Source organism: Symsagittifera roscoffensis, chromosome 1 (assembly GCF_963678635.1).
Source record: "Symsagittifera roscoffensis chromosome 1, txSymRosc1.1, whole genome shotgun sequence".
In the NCBI taxonomy this organism is placed as follows: Eukaryota; Metazoa; Xenacoelomorpha; order Acoela; family Convolutidae; genus Symsagittifera; species Symsagittifera roscoffensis.
Window position 1 is genome coordinate 43,852,374 of NC_087062.1, and position 17,677 is coordinate 43,870,050.

The following is a 17,677-nucleotide window of genomic DNA, read 5'->3' on the forward strand; positions in this document are numbered from 1 at the left end:
CAGCTTCTGCAGGAATAGGGAGCAGAAGTTAAACGTGGATTTACTGCCTTGTTGCAATCAAAGATTACTGGAGCAGGAAAAATGGGGCACGGCCCGCAGCTCTGTCGACATGCTACAGAAGGTTCTGGAAGACAGTGAAACAGGAGAGCAAGAACAAGAAACAATGGAGTGAAGATTGAAGACGGAACACGAAGTAGAAGGGAGGAGAGATAGAAAAATTATTTGTTGTAGTGTGCAAAAACTTGAACTAAGCAACCAAGATTGATTATTGAAACTTGATTATTGTCTTTTTTCTACTTCTGACCAGACCAGAGTTTGATACTGTTAGAAAATTTTGCTTCATGATTTATCATCTATATAGACCTTAGAAGATTATTTTTACCTATCGAAACCTGATTGAAGTTTTTAACTTGTGTAGGACACATCTTCGCTTTGTGGCAACCTGGTAGGGTTTGGTACGCTAGCTCAAAAAGGTTGAGTACCTCATTGCCTTACCTAGCCACAGAGTTCCTTGTTTTTAATATTGAGGGCAACGACATAAAGGAATGATTATTTTAAGTTGATTCCTTAAAGAATGATTCCTCAGTTTCTTGTTTTGACACTAAGTTAATTTCAACGGGTGTGTGGTCGTGCCACGTCTCAAACCTTTTTAATTGAGCGAGAGCAAGAAGAAATTTTACTGGGAAATGATGTAAGAAGTCGAAAAAAAAATTTACCTCGAACATTCCTCATAGTGCAGATTTTGTGAAAATGTTAGAAAGCAGTGAAATGTAGTACGATGCCATTTATGACAGGCAGTGAGTTGAGTTGACATAGATAAATTTCATTTTCTAATGCGATCTGTAAGTTATTATAGAAAACTTGATCATCACTTGAAGATAACCCGGAGTGGTGACGTTAGTGACATTAAAGACGAATTCGTGATGAAAAGTAGGTTCAGAATATTCTGGAACTTTTAAGGAGGTCCAGAATATTTTAGATTTTCAACAGATTTTTTTCTCGAAATGTAGAAAACGGCCATTTTGACCAGAATCGGAAGAAAAACAACAACGGACGAGAACTTCGAAGATCAAGTCAAGAAAAACAAAAGAGAATATGGAGTCTCTTATCGTGGTGATCACGCACGATAAGGCACGTAACTGAAGCAGATAGAAATAAAGGAGGCTTCAGTAGGACAACCGGAGCGGATCCGTACACTCACTTGCCACGATATTGAGGAGATAAGAGCGTTATCTCAGGAAGAGAACGGAATCGGAGGCCCGGTGCCCAGAGAATTAGTTAACTGTAATATACACTTTTTAGCTGCTGTAATGCCCTGAATAGCTGAATATACTCCAATCTTATTTTGTATATCAGAGCATGAGTAGCTAGAAAGAGGAAAAGGTCAATCCATCTTCAATGGATTTAACATATAACTGTCACTAAAAACACAGTAAATTATGATTTTCGAGCCCTGTTTCTAATGGTGAGCACGTAGTCTGGGTATCCGAGACCCAGCTATGTGGTTATCTCCGCATGTAACGAAAGCTGATCAAAAGTCGTTTTACAGAGGGCCTAAAAATGGTAACTTTTTACTAAGCCCTAAACAGACCAGAAAACTAACTGGCTGAAACTAGACGGCGAAACACGAGTAGAAACAAGGTAACTGACGCCGGCCAGTCGTCAATAGGTTCTTTTTCTACGCTCCGTCGCTATGTAGTATTTGGGCGAATGTTACACATGTTGAGGTTCTTCTGAAAAACCGATATCCAGTATCCAGCTTGTGCTCTGACTGCAACCAACCGTTCGGAAAGACCTCTTTTAAAAACTATTACAAACATCTTCAACCTCAATCTTCTAATTTGAATGGATCAATCAATGATATTGCAAATAGCTGAGCTTAGATTGCCGACATTTTTAAAATCCAAAGATGAAATTGTAAATACCAAAACTCATTATCGGAAGTTTCAAGCCTGTCTGGGAATTGTTCAAGAAACAAAAACCTTCTGATGAGATGACAGGGTTTTTAATTTTGAGGTATGCAATCTGTCAAAATCAGAGACTTTTCAAGGAATTATGAGATGGAAAATGACATTCAGTAAAAAATGGAAAAGTATATAGGAGCCAAGAAACTCAAACTAAATCAGAAAAGTCATTTTTCTTCAAACTGTTTTTTAGAAAGCCATTAACGAAGAATTTCAAATTGACGAAAACTTTGAACTACAATTTTTCACAACTAGGTTGTTACCTAGACAAAGGGGAAATGCCTTCTCTTATTTGACGAGCGATAAAGTTTTTTCACAACACAAAAAAATTATTTTTTAGATTCTTAAATTTCTTTATATATCAGTAAATACACAATAACACTCGTTAAATCCGTCTCTAAGCAAAGTGATACCAAAACATCAGAAAACTAACATTATTTGCAAAAAACAATTACAAATCATCGAGGCAAAAAGAATTTTTTTTTGACCTTTTCATTCAAACAAAGAAAAGATAATATAATCTCAAGAAATCTCCTAAGCAGTACTCCTAAGCAGTACAGTATCTCCTAAGCAATACATTCGATTGCAAATGTCTCTTCCATCAATTAACATTGCAAGGCAGCGAAATGTTAAAAAATAAATCGCAACAACAATTGGGCATTTAATTCGCTCAATACGTTGTATTGCTGGCTCAACAAACAATATAATATGTTCAATAACTTTTTTGTGTTTATAAATTTTGTGTGAGTATACTTGTTTTAAAATATTTATTAAAAGACAAAATTCTATAAGCACACAAAATGTGTTCATTAGTTTTGTGTGTTTTTAAAAAGTTCGTAAACACAAAACTTTTTGTAATGACTAAAATTTATTGGGTAACTTAAGCCGCAAAAAGTTTTTGGTAAGCAATGAAAAACGAGTTGGGTGGAACAAAAATCCGTTGTATTATGTTTTCTTTTTTGCGTTGGTACTCGAAAGGAAGCGTGGACGTAGAAACTAATTCATAATCCAGGTCCCAAACAATTAACAAAGTTGGTCTAATATACAATTCGAAAAAGCAAACAGTTTGAAATTTGTCTTTTAAATTTTCAAATTATCATCCGAAAGCGCATGCAGGATTTATAAATTCTTCATGACATGGGTGAAAAAACAGTTCCACAGATTTTTGAAAGTCGGCTGACGAAAGAAGATGATGTTTCTTTTTGAAACCTTGAACCTCATACAAATGTGATGTTTAGATATGAAGACAACCGATGATGAGAAAAAGGCAAAGGACTTTCATTATATATACAAATTAAATAGGCCCCGAAACTGAGGGTCGACATAAACTTGTTTAATAGCGAAGTTTTTGATTCATTATGGGCTGATTGCAAACCTATTTTCATTGTTGCCAGTAAGGAAATAATGTTATTTATTTTTGTTATAACCAAAACAGATCAAGATATTTTGAGTTTCTTGAGCAACTTCCTGCGGTAAATGATAATGTTTTTTCTGTTTTTAACCAAATATTTTCATTGGGCGATAATCCTGTTAATTACTTAAACAAGTCGGAGAAAAAACAAATAGAATCCAATTTTCTTGTGATCAAATGATGCAATCCGACATAGTGCTTCGGCGAAAACCCGTACTGTTTATCTATTTGACAACTTTGTAACAACGGAAATAAATTTTGCTATGATACGCCTCAAAAAATGTTGTTTTGCTTAATTTATTTTGACAAAAATCAATTGTGAAAAAACATGCCAAAAAATTATTTTTTTTTCAAGAAGATAAATAGCAAAAATTGGAGTTTGACAAAATGTATCCAACTTTCCTTGGCTTTAACTATATCAAGGAACAGGCGCACGAAACATGTATTCAATGCTGTTAAATTTAGTAAATGTTGCTCTTCAGAAACATCCCCCTACCAAAAAGAAATTTACTTGTAATTTTAAAGCAAAAACGGATTGGTTCGATTCAGAATAAAAAAAAACTGAAACAGAAACAAAAATCACTTCTAGCGTAGCGAAAAAAAAAATTAAAAAGAAAAATGGCAAAAATATTGTTATTGTCGTGACGAAGTAGCCAGAACGGGGAAAGATAAAGAAGAAAAAGATTCGCATCGATGCTATTCATTTCTCAGCACAATCTAGCAAAAATGATGATGTTTTAAACAAATTCGAGGATCCGGTTCCATCAATTACAGAAATAATGCTCTAGGTATCTCATTCAATGAAATGATCACACCACACTTTTAAAAATCCAATCACTTTGTATACGTTTTTTCAAATTTAGGTGAGTTTTTTTGGCTCTGATAAAGCTCAGTTATGTAATCCAGGAACTTTTGTATTACCAAAACTTAATTTTCAGCACTTAACAGTGAAGCAATTTTATGATAGACTTCGGGAACTAATTATCCGAAAACCTCTAGGACCTTGTGTTGTTTGTTTTAGGGCAATAATTGATGGCCAATCGATAATTGTGCCCCATTCAGTTTCAACATATGTTTTTAATGTCTGCATAGATGAAAGTAATTTTGCACTGAAATGAAAAAAATCCGAAAATGAAACTCCCTTATTCAAAAAAGATGACCCAAAATTAAATGACAGACCACATAGAAAAACATCAAACTATGACTTGTTTTTTAATTGGTTTCCTCGAAAAACGTTCCGCACAAGATGCGCTTCTATACGCAACTGGAAGTATTCGAAAAGAAATCGATTTCACTAAAGGTGTTCTTGCAGCTTTATTGGATCTTCTAATATTGTAATGGAAAATTACGTTTTCTTGGTTCTTCAACAACAACTAATACTTCTATTCAAATAGTTTTGAATGAACGCGTTTAAAGATTCAAGGTGAAAAAAATTTTGGGTTTGGATTGAAGTCAAAAAGAGGTGTGCCGCTAGGAACAATTTTGTGTCCGTTGTATTTCAAAATACATTTCAATGATAATCGAATTTGGTACAGTATGTAGGGAAATTGAATCGTGCCTGCTTTATCTGTGTTTTTATGTAATGCTCTGAGGCGAATAAAAATCTTTTTACGATCTCGCTTCCTTTTTTGCTGAGTATCTGTTAAATCTAGAAGCGTCGAGATCAGAATTTATATTTTGTGTCAAAAAATGGTAATCAGAATGTAAAATCATACCGTCTTGTCAATCATTGTAAAGAAAAACTCTGAATGCACAAACTTAGGTTTGATTCTAGATTCTAATCTTTCATTTCTAACTCGAACAAAGAATTTTTTGCAAAAAATGGCTCAAGAATTCGAGACCATAAAATTTGGTACATATGGCTCAAGAATTCGAGACCAATCGAAATGGGTACATACTGTACCAAATTCGATTATCATTGAAATGTATTTTGAAATACAATTGAACACAATTGCCTTCAGTAGCTTTGGTTGTCTTGCTTCACTGTTTACTTTCATCTCACATAACACACGCAGAAGTGTTTTTGCCACAAATCATTGCGAAGTGATTGCTGTCTCTAGAAAAGCAGTTGAACTTGGCAGTGAAAAGCATATTTTTCAGATTCTTTTGAAACCATTTACCGCACTGGGTAAAAAAGATTTTTGTCGGAAATGAAAACAGAATTGAAACGAAATGTGCTACTTATCTATAGCAGTAACTAACCATACGAGACAAAAATTTACGAAAGCAATAAAATTACCGACAGCAAATTACAGAAATATTGATCGCAATAAACAGATTTATATTTTTTAAAACTCACTGTTCAACGGCTACTCTACAAAAATTCTCTTCAGAATGAACTGATATCTAATCGAGCATGTACGCTCACAAATGCATAGCTTGCGTTCCGTTTTCATGAAGTGACTTGTAAATGTCACCAGTTCTTTTTCCGATGTTTACAAGATTCAATTGATTTTAATTTTTGTTTAATTTGTAAGTTTTTTTAAGTCTTAATGTGATGTTTTTATTCCATATTATTGTACTCGCATTTTAATTGATTGTATATTTCATTTTACTATATACTATTTAAGCACCTAATCTGAATTTTGAACTAATTTTTATTACACTCAATATTGTTTCTTAGACTTTTATACAGTATTTGAAGTGTTCTTCCTCTTCAATACTGAACTTTCGCAAAATAATAATTTTATCGATCATAATATCTTTCAACAAATAATTGAAAATTTAGACTGCTGAGAAAGATCGATAACGATCAATCACAGTGATACACTCATTAGTTTCTTTTACTTTGCAAATATTGAAAAAAACGCAAAAAGCTGGATAATATGAAATTCTTTCTCTCTCTCTCTCTCTCTCTCTCTCTCTCTTAAACTGAAAGCAGAAAGTAACTTAACTAACTTCACTTTAGAGTTTTCTCGAAAACAAACAAAAAAACATACAATTACCTCAGTGTAAGTTTCGCCCAGACATTACACAGTGACTGAGCGTAGAAAAAGTACCTATTGACGTTTGGCTGACGTCAGTTACTTTAATTGTGCTCGTTTTCAACAGCCTAGATTTAGCCCGTTAATTTTCCGGTCTGTGAAAGTCTAATCAAAAATTAACTGTTTTCAGGCCATCAGCCAAACGATTTTTGATCAGCTTTCCTTTTTTATGCAAAAACAACCATATAGCTGGGTCTTGGATCCCCAGACTACGTGATTACACGGCTAGAAAACCATAATTAGATAAGATTTTAGTGACAGTTATATACTGAATCTATTGGAGATGGGTTAAATTTTCCTCTACTCTAACTACTCATGCTCTAAAATATTAAACAATAATGGAGTTAATTAAATCATTCATGGCATTACAGAAGCTTAAATGTGTTTTTAAAGTTTCTCACGATCTCTGGGTACCGAACCTCTATATCCGTGTTCTCCCGTAGATAACGTCGTTTTCTTTCCAATTTCGTGGCACGGCAGGGTTAGGATCCGTTCCGGATATGACACTGGACCTTCTTTTTGTTCCATCTTCTTCAGGTAAGCGCCTTATCGTGTCGTGATATCACTATGAGAGTGTAACAGTCGCATATTTATGTCACAGATGAGATTAAGAAAAATAAGTGCTTTTATATCTCAATCAGTCGGAACCAATACGCGTAAGACATGAGACTATCAATCGTGTTACAGCTTAAAGGCTACTACCAAAATACCCCCACTCTAGAAACGAGAACGTCCCCATGGCTCGGCCTCTAAAAACCGAAAATACCTTAAGCACGCGAACACTATTAAAACAGTGCTGGAAGTTGAAGTATAATGTAAGTTTTTTAGACAGCGGACCTTTGATCTTTTTCAGATGGATCGAACTAAAACCCGATTTATATAAACATAATCACATAAAATGCACTCAATAAATGTAAATTAGATACTCATATAGGGATGCAACTCTAGAACTAGTTATTTCGAGTAATTTATTCTTTTGGACCATCGGACAGCTTCACTCGTCTGCTTGCCCAGTCAAGGTTCTCTCTTGCCCAGCAATGGTACTCTTGTTGGAACTTCCAAATGTCTCTGTCAGGAATAAGACAGCTCTACTACTCGAACTGATGAGCTTCTGTGAAATCGCTTCTGTGGAACGCAATATTAGTTTAGAATGACTTTTTATCTACTTTCCGGCAATTTGAGTCTTCTGATTTGATTTGTTTCTGATTTTCAGTTGTTACAAAAAACTTGAGCATGACAAGGTCGATGCGATTTTTTGAAAAATTACTTTTGTCCCCAAAATTAGGGTCAAACTTCCAAATCAAGGCCAAACTTCCAAATATGACAGACTGGCACAGTGGCTTCGATTCTCTCTAATTTTCTTCCGACTGATTTCTGTCTTGTAAATCCAGTTGTGTGTCTCGTTGTGTGTGCTATTTTTTGGTCAAATTGGCCTTTTCTTGCGTTTCTCAGATCTGTTCTAGCTCAAATCAAAACTTAGAAATTTTTAATATAAGAACACTCTTAGCCTCCTTTTCATCACAATATTAACGCCTTGAACGTCATTTTTCACATGCATCAACGATTTCTACTGTGCCAGTCCGGAGGAATGGCACACAGACGATATTTCCATAGAGAAAAGAAGAAATGTTTAAAAAAATTTATTGTATTTAAAAATACATGAATTAAAAAAATTGTTTGATAAAAATGTCGTGCGGAATGAAAACGTTTCATCGATTACGTTTAAATTGCAAGCTTAACGTGTTCGCATAATTTTAGTGCATCTTGTGGTGTAAAAATGTAATCTTATAAAATAAATATAACTCCCAATGCGCTATGGACGCAAGGTTTAACTGAACACAATGCTTAAGTAGGAGACAATGTTTAAAAGACTATCGAGCGTAACGTTTAAACAGCATTCAGAGCAATCATCAGAAGATAAACCAGCGATCGAACTTCAAGGCTAGACGTTAGCTACCTAAATTGTCCAAAAATTTATTTCATTTCTATCTGGAGCTGTCAAAGTTCAGTCTGGAATGAATCACCTAAAAACGGCAACCTCCATGCTGAGAAACGAAATTTTTTGCAAACCGATTCTGTCTTTGAAAAAAAATAGTAATTTTGCAAAATTTTGTAGCTTTAAAAGCTTCTTCAGAAAAACTGAAATTTTTGGCGAATTCAATCGGTCCAAGAGATAATTTGAATTTTTTCATAGTTTGATAGCTCTAAACGCTTTCTTTGATAAAACCTGAAAGATTTGGGAAAAACCTGAGTTTCATAGTTTGACTACATTGCTTCAAAAAACTAAAGGTTTTCGCGAATTGATTCTGTCTTTGAAGAAACTTGTAAAATTTCACAATTTTATAGCTGCGAAAGCTTACTGAGAAAATTTAATTTCTCACAAACCGATTCAATCTATGAAATAACTTGAAATAAGTCACAAACTTATAGCTTCAAAAGTTTGCTTAGAAAAACTGAAACTTTTCGCAAACCGAATCGGTCCAAGAAACAGTTCGAAATGTTTCCAAGTTTTACAGCTTTAAAGGCATGCTTACAAAAGCATAAATTTTTCGCGTACCAATTCAGTCTATAAAAAAAATTTAATAACTCAAAATTTCATAGCCTTAAAAGCTTCTTCAGCAAAACAAAAGCTTTTCGCGAACCGGTTTGGTCCAGGAAATAAATTGAATTATTTCAAAACTTCATAGCTTGCTTCAAAAAACTGAAACATTTCCGTGAACCAATTCAGTATATGAAATAACTTGTAAATAAACTAAAACTTCTTTGCTTTGAAAGCTTGTATTGAAACAATTAAAATTATTGCAAACCGATTCAATCTATGAATTATTTTCATAAAATTAAAAGCTTATTCCGAAAAACAAAAACTTTTGCAAACCGATTCGGTCCTCGAAAAGAATTGAATTATTTCAAAATTTTTTTAGCTTAAAAAATTGAAAAGTTTTCTTGAACCAATTCAGTCTATGGAATAACTTGTAACAAATGAAAATTTCATAGCTTTAAGAGCTTCCATTGAAAAATTTATTCTTTTCGTGAACCGATTCATTCTATGCAATAAATTGAAAATTTTCAAAGTTGCACAGCTTTAAAAGCTTGATAGAAAAACTTAAAGTTTTTGACAAACCGGTTTAGTCCACAAAATCAGTTGCAATATTTCAAAGTTTCATAGCTTGAAAAACTTGCTTCGAAAAAATTTTTGCGAACTGAGTTGGTTTTTAAAAAAACTTGACATAATTCAAAATTGCATTATTTCAAACTTGCTTAGAAAATTTTTATGTTTTTGCGAACAGATGCGATCTGCGAAATAAATTGAAAATTTTCATTTTTTCAACTTGTTGAGAAAACTTATAGCTTTTTGCGTACTGACTCTTTTTTGAAACAACTTGAAGTATATCAAAATTGGATAGCTCTATCAGCTTGCTGAGAAAAACTTAAATTTTTTGCGAACAGATTCGATCTTCATAATAAGTTAAGATTTTCAATTTTTTTTAGCTTGCTCAGAAAATTGATAAATTTTTGCGTACTGCCTCGGTTTATGAAATAACTTGAAGTATTTTAAAGTTGTATAGCTCTATTAGCTTGCTTACAAGAAGTTTAAATTTTTCGCGAACCGATTCAGTCTATGAAAAATTTTGTAATTTTGCAAAAATTCATAGCTTTAAAAGCTTCTGCAGCAAAACAGAAGATTTTTTGGCAAACCGATGCGGCCCTCGAAATAAATTGAAATATTTCAAAATTTCATAGCTTGCTTCAAAAAACTGAAACATTTTTGTGAACAAATTCAGCATCTGAAATAACTTGTAATAAAAAAAAACTTCTTTGCTTTGAAAGCTTGTTTTGAAATATTTAAAATTATTGCGAACCGATTCAATCTATGAAGTATTTTCATAGCATTAAAACTTTCTTCCGAAAAACAAAAATTTTTGCGAACCGATTCGGTCCACGAAAAGAATTGAATTATTTCAAAAATTTTTTAGCTTAAAAAATTGAAAAGTTTTCCTGAACCAATTCAGTCTATAGAATAACTTGTAGTAAAGGAAAATTTCATAGCTTTAAGAGCTTCCATTGAAAAATTTATTTTTTTCGTGAACCGATTCATTCTATGCAATAAATTGAAAATTTTCAAAATTGCATAACTTTAAAAGCTTGATAGAAAAACTTAAAATTTTTGACAAACCGATTTAGTCCACAAAATCAGTTGCAATATTTCAAAGTTTCATAGCTTGAAAAGCTTGCTTCGAAAAAGTTTTTGCGAACTGAGTTGGTTTTTAAAAAACTTGACATAATTCAAAATTGCATTATTTCAAACTTGCTTAGAAAAAGTTTATGTTTTGCGAACAGATGCGATCTGCGAAATAAATTGAAAAGTTTCATTTTTTTAACTAGTGGAAAAACTTATAGATTTTTGCATACTGACTCTTTTTTTGAAACAACTTGAAGTATATCAAATTTGGATAGCTTTATCAGCTTGCTGAGAAAAACTTAAACTTTTTGCGAACAGATTCGATCTACGGAATAAGTTAAAATTTTCAATTTTTTTTTAGCTTGCTCATAAAATTGATAACTTTTTGCGTACTGCCTCGGTTTATGAAATAACTTGAAGTATTTTAAAGTTGTATAGCTCTATTAGCTTGCTTACAAGAAGTTTAAATTTTTCGCGAACCGATTCAGTCTATGAAAAATTTTGTAATTTTGCAAAATTCATAGTTTTAAAAGCTTCTGCAGCAAAACAGAAGATTTTTTGGCGAACCGATGCGGTCCACGAAATAAATTGAAATATTTCAAAACTTCATTGCTTGCTTCAAAAAACTGAAACGTTTTTGTGAACCAATTCAGCATCTGAAATAACTTGTAATAAATATAAACTTCTTTGTTTGAAAGCTTGTATTGAAATATTTAAAAATATTGCGAACCGATTCAATCTATGAAGTATTTTCATAGCATTAAAACTTTCTTCCGAAAAACAAAAATTTTTGCGAACCAATTCGGTCCTCGAAAAAAAATTGAATTATTTCAAAATTTTTTAGCTTAAAAAATTGAAAAGTTTTCCTGAACCAATTCAGTCTATGGAATAACTTGTAGTAAATGAAAATTTCATAGCTTTAAGAGCTTCCATTGAAAAATTTATTCTTTTCGTGAACCGATTCATTCTATGCAATAACTTGAAAAATTTCAATGTTGCATAGCTTTAAAAGTTCATAGTTTGATAGCTTTAAATGCTTTGATCAAACTTGAAATTTTTAGAAAAACCTGAGTTTCATAATTTGACTCCATTGCTTCAAAAAACTTAAGGTTTTCGCGAATTGATTCAGTCTTTGAAGAAACTTGTAAAAATTCACATTTTCATAGCTTCGAAAGCTTGCTGAGAAAAACTAACTTCTCAAAAACCGATTCAATCTATCGAAAAATTGAAATAATTCATAAACTCATAGCTTCAAAAGTTTGCTTAGAAAAACTGAAACTTTTTGCGTATCAATTCAGTCTATAAAAAGTTTTTAATAATTTCAAATTTCATAGCTTTAAAAGCGTTTTCAGCAAAACAGCAGCTTTTTGCAAACCGATTCGGTCCACAAAATGAATTGAATTATTTCAAAACTTCATGGCTTGCTTCAAAAACACTGATACGTTTTTGTGAACCATTTCTAGGAAATAACTTGTAATAAATCAAAACTTCTTTGCTTTGAAAGCGTGAAACATTTAAAATTATTGCGAACCGATTCAATCTATGAAGGAAGTATTTTCATAGCATTAAAAGCTTCTTCCGAAAAACAAAATTTTTCGCGAATCCATTTGGTCCTCGAAATAAGTTGATTTTTTCAAATTGTTTTTATCTCGCTCAGAAAATTGATAGCTTTTTGCGTACTGCCTCTGTTTATGAATTAACTTGAAGTATTTTAAAGTTGTATAGCTCTATTAGCTTGCTTACAAGAACTTTAAACTTTTCGTGAACCAGTTTAGTCCACAAAATTACCTGGAAATTTTGAAGTTTCATAGATTGAAAAGCTTGCTTAGAAAATCTAAAGTTTGTCGAGAACTGATTCAATCTCTGAAATAAATTGAAATATTTCAAAGTCTTATTACTCGAAAAGTTTGATTCGAAAAATTTTCTGCGAACTGATTTAGTTCACGAAATATTCTGCAAAAGTTCAAAGTTTCATAGCTTGATTTGCAGGCTTCGAAAAAAATTTTGCGAACTTCATCGTTTTTTGAAAAAACTTGACATTTCTCAAAGTTTCATAGTTTTAAATGCTTGCTTAGAAAACATTTTTTGGCAAACTGATTCAGTCCACGAAATTAATTGCAGTTTTTTAAGGTTTCATAGCTTTCAACATAGCTTAGCAAAGCTTTTACTTTTTGCGAACAGATTCGATCTACGAAAAAAGTTGAAAGAATTCAAATTTTTTTAAGCTTGCTTAGACAACTTAGAGCTTTTCGCGTACTGAATTGGTTTATAAACTATTTTGTTGCATAGTTTTTCAAGGTTGCATGCCTTTATTAGCGTGTTCAGAAAAAACTTAGGCTTTTTGCAAACCAAGTTAGTGCTTGAAATGACTCCGTACGTTTTCAAAATGTCGTAGTTTTTAAAATGTCGAATTACTTGCTTAAATGAATTTTTCGTGAATCGTTTGTTTTTAATGAATATCTTCAATTATGTCAAAAATTCTTCAAGTTTTTGGCAAACCGATTTATTCCACAAAATCAGTTGCAATATTTCACAGTTTCATAGCTTGAATAGTTTGCTTCGAAAACTTAAAGCGTTTCGCGAACTGATTCGATCCATGAAATAACTTGAAATATTTCGAAAATTCATAGCTTGAAAAACTTGTTTCGAAAAAAAGTTTGCGAACTAATTGGCTTTTGAAAAAACTTGACATATTTCAAAGTTGCATATTTTCAAACTTGCTAAGAAAAATATTACTTTTGCGAACAGATTCGATCTGCGAAATAAATTGAATGGTTTCATTTTTTAAGCTTGTTTAGAAAACTTATAGCTTTTCGCATTCTGGCTCGTTTTATGAAACAACTTGAAGTATATTGAAGTTGCATAGCTCTATCAGCTTGCTGAGAAAAACTTAAAATTTTTGCGAACAGATTCGATCTACGAAGTGAGTTGAAATTTTCAATTTTTTTTAGCTTGCTTAGAAAATTGATAGCTTTTTGCGTGCTGCCTCGGTTTATGAAATAACTTTATGAAGTATTTTAAAAATGTATAGCTCTATTAGCTTGCTTACAAGAATTTTAAATTTTTCGCGAACCAATTCAGTCTATAAAAAATGTTGTAATTTTTTTCAAAATCTTATAGTATTAAAAGCTTCTTCAGAAAAACTGAACCTTTCGGCGAATTGATTCGGTCCAAGAAATAACTTGAATTATTTCAAAGTTTGATAGCTTTAAAAGCTTTCTTTGGTGAAACTTGAAACTTTTAGAAAAAACCTGAGTTTCATAATTTGACTACAATGCTTCAAAAAATTTAGGGTTTTCGCGATTTGATTCAGACTTTGAAGAAACTTGTAAAATATCTTATTTTCATAGCTTCGAAAGCTTGCTGAGAAAAATTAACTTCTCACAAACCGATTCAATCTATGAAAAAAATTTGAAATATTTCACAAACTCATAGCTTCAAAAGTTTGCTTAGAAAAACCGAAATTTTTCGCAATTCAATTCGGTCCAAGAAATAGTTCGAAATGTTTCCAAGTTTTACAGCTTTTAAGGCAAGCTTAGAAGACCTTAAATTTTTCGCGTATCAATTCAGTCTATAAAAAAATTTTAATAATTTCAAATTTTATAGCTTTAAAAGCTTCTTCAGCAAAACAGAAGCTTTTTGCGAACCAATTTGGTCCACGAAATAAATTGAATTATTTCAAAACTTCATAGCTTGCTTTAAAACACTGAAACGTTTTTGTGAACTATTTCAGTCTAGGAAATAACTTGCAATAAACCAAAACTTCTTTGCTTTGAAAGCTTGTATTGAAACATGTAAAACTATTGCGAACCGATTCAATCTATGAAGTATTTTCGTAGCATTAAAAGCTTCTTCCAAAAAAACAAAAATTTTCGCGAACCGATTCGGTCCTCAAAATAAGTTGAAATTTTCAAATTTTTCAATCTCGCTCAGAATATTGATAGCTTTTTGCGTACTGCCTCGGTTTATGAAATAATTTGAAGTATTTTGAAGTTGTATAGCTTTAAAAGCTCAATAGAAAAACTTTGGCAATCCGATTTAGTCCACAAAATCAGTTGCAATATTTCACAGTTTCATAGCTTGAATAGCTTGCTTCGAAAATTTAAAGCGTTTCGCGAACTGATTCTATCCATGAAATAACTTGAAATATTTCGAAGTTTCATAGCTTGAAAAGTTTGTTTCGAAAAAATGTTTGCGAACTAATTGGCTTTTGAAAAAACTTGACATTTCAAAGTTGCATATTTTCAAAATCTTTTTTTTTGCGAACAGATTCGATCTGCGAAATAAATTGAATAGTTTCATTTTTTTAAGCTTGTTTAGGAAACTTATAGCTTTTTGCGTTCTGGCTCGTTTTATAAAATAACTTGAAGTGTATCGAAGTTGCATAGCTCTATCAGCTTGCTGAGATAAACTTCAAATTTATGCGAACAGATTCGATCTACGAAGTGAGTTGAAATTTTCAATTTTTTTTTTAGCTTGCTTAGAAAATTGATAGCTTTTTGCGTGCTGCCTCGGTTTATGAATTAAATTTATGAAGTATTTTAAAATTGTATAGCTCTATTAGCTTGCTTACAAGAATTTTAAATTTTTCGCGAACAGATTCAGTCTATGAAAAATTTTGTAATTTTTTCAAAATCTTATAGCTTTAAAAGCTTCTTCAGAAAAACTGAAACTTTCGACGAATTGATTCGGTCCAAGAAATAATTTGAGTTATTTCATAGTTTGATAGCTTTAAATGCTTTCTTTGATAAATTTGATAAAAACTTCTTTGCTTTGAAAGCTTGTATTGAAATATTTAAAATTATTGCGAACCGATTCAAAGTATTTTCATAGCATTAAAACTTTCTTCCGAAAAACAAAAATTTTCGCGAACCGATTCGGTCCTCGAAAAGAATTGAATTATTTCAAAAAATTTTTATCTTAAAAAATTGAAAAGTTTTCCTGAACGAATTCAGTCTATGGAATAAGTTGTAGTAAACGAAAATTTCATAGCTTTAAGAGCTTCCATTGAAAAATTTATTCTTTTGGTGAACCGATTCATTCTATGCAATAACTTGAAAATTTTCAAAGTTGCATAGCTTTAAAAGTTCATAGTTTGATAGCTTTAAATGCTTTGATAAGACTTGAAATTTTTAGAAAAACTTGAGTTTCATAATTTGACTGCATTGCTTCAAAAAACTTAAGGTTTTCGCCAATTGATTCAGTCTTTGAAGAAACTTGTAAAAATCCACATTTTCATAGCTTCGAAAGCTTGCTGAGAAAAACTAACTTCTCAAAAACCGATTCAATCTATCAAAAAGTTGAAATAATTCACAAACTCATAGCTTCAAAAGTTTGCTTAGAAAAACTGAAACTTTTCGCAATTTGATTTGGTCCAAGAAATAGTTCGAAATGTTTCCAAGTTTTACAGCTTTAAAGGCATGCTTAGAAAACCTTAAATTTTTTGCGTATCAATTCAGTCTATAAAAAATTTGTTAATAATTTCAAAATTCATAGCTTTAGAAAGTTTCTTCAGCAAAACAGAAGCTTTTCGCGAACCGATTCGGTCCAAGAAATGAATTGAATTATTTCAAAACTTCATAGCTTGCTTCAAAAACACTGATACGTTTTTGTGAACCATTTCTAGGAGGTAACTTGTAATAAATCAAAACTTCTTTGCTTTGAAAGCTTGTATTGAAACATGTAAAATTATTGCGAACCGATTCAATCTATGAAGTATTTTCGTAGCATTAAAAGCTTCTTCCGAAAAACAAAAATTTTCGCGAACCGATTTGGTCCTCAAAATAAGTTGAAATTTTCAAAATTTTCAATCTCGCTCAGAATATTGATAGCTTTTTGCGTGCTGCCTCGGTTTATGAAATAACTTTATGAAGTATTTGAAAATTGTATAGCTCTATTAGCTGGCTTACAAGAATTTTAAATTTTTCGCGAACCGATTCAGTCTATAAAAAATTTTGTAATTTTTTCAAAATCTTATAGCTTTAAAAGCTTCTTCGGAAAAACTGAAACTTTCGACTAATTGATTCGGTCCAAGAAATAACTTGAGTTTTTTCATAGTTTGATAGCTTTAAATGCTTTCTTTGATAAATTTGATAAAAATTTCTTTGCTTTGAAAGCTTGTATTGAAATATTTAAAATTATTGCGAACCGATTCAAAGTATTTTCATAGCATTAAAACTTTCTTCCGCAAAACAAAAATTTTCGCGAACCGATTCGGTCCTCGAAAAGAATTGAATTATTTCAAAAAATTTTTATCTTAAAAAATTGATAAGTTTTCCTGAACGAATTCAGTCTATGGAATAACTTGTAGTAAATGAAAATTTCATAGCTTTAAGAGCTTCCATTGAAAAATTTATACTTTTCGTGAACCGATTCATTCTATGCAATATTTTGAAAATTTTCAAAGTTGTATAGCTTTAAAAGTTCATAGTTTGATAGCTTTAAATGCTTTGATAATACTTGAAATTTTTAGAAAAACCTGAGTTTCATAATTTGACTACATTGCTTTAAAAAACTTAAAGTTTTCGCGAATTGATTCAGTCTTTGAAGAAACTTGTAAAATTTAACATTTTCATAGCTTCCAAAGCTTGTTGAGAAAAACTAACTTCTCACAAACCGATTCAATCTATCAAAAAATTGAAATAATTCACGAACTCGTAGCTTCAAAAGTTTGCTTAGAAAAACTGAAACTTTTCGCAATTTGATTTGGCCCAAGAAATAGTTCGAAATGTTTCCAAGTTTTACAGCTTTAAAGGCATGCTTAGAAAACCTTAAATTTTTTGCGTATCAATTCAGTCTATAAAATTTTTTTAATAATTTCAAATTTCATAGCTTTAGAAAGTTTCTTCAGCAAAACAGAAGCTTTTCGCGAACCGATTTGGTCCACGAAAAAATTGAATTATTTCAAAACTTCATAGCTTGCTTTAAAACACTGAAACGTTTTCGTGAACTATTTCAGTCTAGGAAATAACTTGTAATAAATCAAAACTTCTTTGCTTTGAAAGCTTGTATTGAAACATGTAAAATTATTGGGAACCGATTCAATCTACGAAGTATTTTCATAGCATTAAAAGCTTCTTCCGAAAAAAAAAATTTTTGCGAACCGATTTGGTCCTCGAAATAAGTTGATATTTTCAAT

The 17,677-nt window shown here is 31.6% G+C and overlaps 1 protein-coding gene across 2 annotated transcripts in view; it reads right to left on the reverse strand.

Annotated features, from left to right (window-relative positions):
- The window catches only part of LOC134844828 (sodium-dependent serotonin transporter-like), a 98,140-nt gene that overhangs the window by 36,255 nt on the left and 44,208 nt on the right, over positions 1–17,677 (reverse strand). The window lies entirely within an intron of this gene.